The sequence below is a fragment of the Lactuca serriola genome, chromosome 7 (genome assembly GCF_051521515.1).
Source record: "Lactuca serriola cultivar US96UC23 chromosome 7, Lser_US96UC23_V15, whole genome shotgun sequence".
Taxonomy (NCBI): domain Eukaryota; kingdom Viridiplantae; phylum Streptophyta; class Magnoliopsida; order Asterales; family Asteraceae; genus Lactuca; species Lactuca serriola.
In genome coordinates this window covers 167661509-167664033 of record NC_136414.1, presented here as the reverse complement: position 1 = coordinate 167664033, position 2525 = coordinate 167661509, and positions in this window count along the sequence as shown.

Here is a 2525-nt window from a genome sequence, read left to right as displayed (position 1 = left end):
TTTTGAATGTTTGTTTCTGCATAAAAGTGGATGTTTTTCCCTAGTTTATAACTATCTTAACTCGAAAATAGCTTGCATTGACTTTATAGTTGAACTGTCACTATTTGAAAGTAATGGGAAAAGTAAGTACTCAGGGGACTTCAGAATTGACAACCTGCAGTACTAATTACCTGAAAACATATTTGTTTTATTAAAGTCATAATGTGATAAGTAGTTCCCATACTAAATGTTCTCCCTACAAGAGATTCTGGGAATCAAGAGTGACTTCCGCAATGAATTGCTAGGCCGTATAATCCACATTAAAGTTATATAATCATGTATACCCAATTTATATTGCGTTATTAAGGTCATAATGTGATAAGTAGTTCCTATACTAAATGTTATCCCTACAAGAGATTCTAGGAATCAAGAGTGACTTCCGCAATGAATTGCTAGGCCGTATAATCCACATTAAAGTTATATAATCATGTATACCCAATTTATATTGCGTTATTAAGGTCATAATGTGATAAGTAGTTCCCATACTAAATGTTATCCCTACAAGAGATTCTGGGAATCATGTATACCCAATTTAAATCACCTTTTTGTTTAGAACAATGCGTTGGTGATCATTGGTATAGTTAGAACCTGTAGTTGGTCCATGCTATAGCATCTTAGTATGTTCTTTCCGTTATAGTATCTTAGTATGTACTTGTATATGATAGTATTCTCTGTGTGTACTTGTATATGATATTATTCTCTGTGTGTACTTGTATATGATAGTATTCTCTGTGTGTACCTGTATATGATAGTATTCTCAGTGTTTACCTGTATATGATAATATTCTCTATGTGTACCTGTATATGATAGTATTCTCTTTGTGTACTTGTATATGATAGTATTTTCTATGTGTACTTATATATGATAGTGTTCTCTGTGTACTTGTAGATGATAGTATTCTCTGTGTGTACTTGTATATGATAGTATTCTTTGTGTGTACTGGTATATGAAAGTATTCTCCTAAACTATACCTATAATAGCTTACTAGTAACTTCTGTTATAGTATTCTTCTTTGTAGTATTTGAATGATTGACTGGTACTTTTATAACTATATATGTATACATAATATATAACTAATATTTAGATGACCTTTAGACAACTAACCGATTACTCTAAGTACACATCCAAACAAGGAAAAGGAAATAAATTGGGTTAGAAGTTCTAAGTCCTTTAAACATTACTTACATAACTATACATATATAGACATGCATTTGACAATATATAAGTTAAAAAGGAATTTTTGTAAAACCTTTTGAAGAGTTTAATAATAAATATTTATGATTTCATGCCAATTTATAAAACGATTTAAAAGTACTTTGTTTGATAACACGGTTTGAAGTATATGAAATCCTTTATCTAAAACATACTTATAAATCACATGTGATTGATTATATAACTAACATGTTTTCTACTTGTATTCCCCCTCCGCCCCCCCCCCCCCCATAAAAACATTTAAAATCATTTAAAAGATAAGTTAAGCGCGGTATGAACTCACCTGAAGTGAGTGATGTGAATGTAAGATCGGTAAAGAATGCTAAGTGTCAAGTGAAGACTTGCATACACACGGATCCTATTTAACATATAATGCCACATATATGATTACAATTAGTGTTTATAAAAACTAATTATGAAATGGAACAACCTTAGGGACTAGGAAACACTTGTACTGAAGTGTTAAACCACATAGGGTTGCATATAAGGGAGTAGGGCCTCACATTGGAGTTTACGGCCCATATGGTAATACACACATGAGTTTACGGCCCAAGGGCTTATGGCCCAATGAGTTTACGATCGTAAACTCATGGTAGCTAATACCATTTGGTGTTTAAGGTCCTATAGTTCACTAGGAAATGTTCTAGATTTAGTTCCAAGGCTTAGGAAGGGGTTGTGACCACTTCGCACCCAAAATTAGGGTTTACGGCCTTGGGAGATGCCTTGACCGTAAACACCTATCACATGTGATTTCTTGATGCTTTTAAGGTGTTTAACATGTGATCCAAGCATATATCAAGCTAAGGAGGGAGTACTTACAATATATAAGCTTGAAAGGGTGTTTAAGGCTCAATAACACTAGTGTGTGTTCTTGGTGAAATGAAGAACACTTGAAGATCTTACCAAAAGAAGAGATTTCATGGATGAAATCATGTGTATTCACTAGATATGGAAGGCTATCAAGGTGAAAATGGAAATATTACTTACTAGATTGAAGATTGGAAGGAAAGTTCTTGATGATACTTGAGAGAAAAACCGAGTTCTAGGCTTGAATGTGTGATAATGAATGGAAATAGCCATGTTTATCTTATATAGGCATGGAGTTTATGGCCACCATGAGTTTATGGCCGTAAACCCATGGTATCATGGCCGTAAAATCCTCATTTGAGGGTTTAAGGCTTGTTTGATGGTTTGGAACTCTAGTTGACCCATTCTAGTAGTTGATCCTTTTATGTACTAAGCTCAGAATGCTCAAACAGACTCTAAACAGTGCT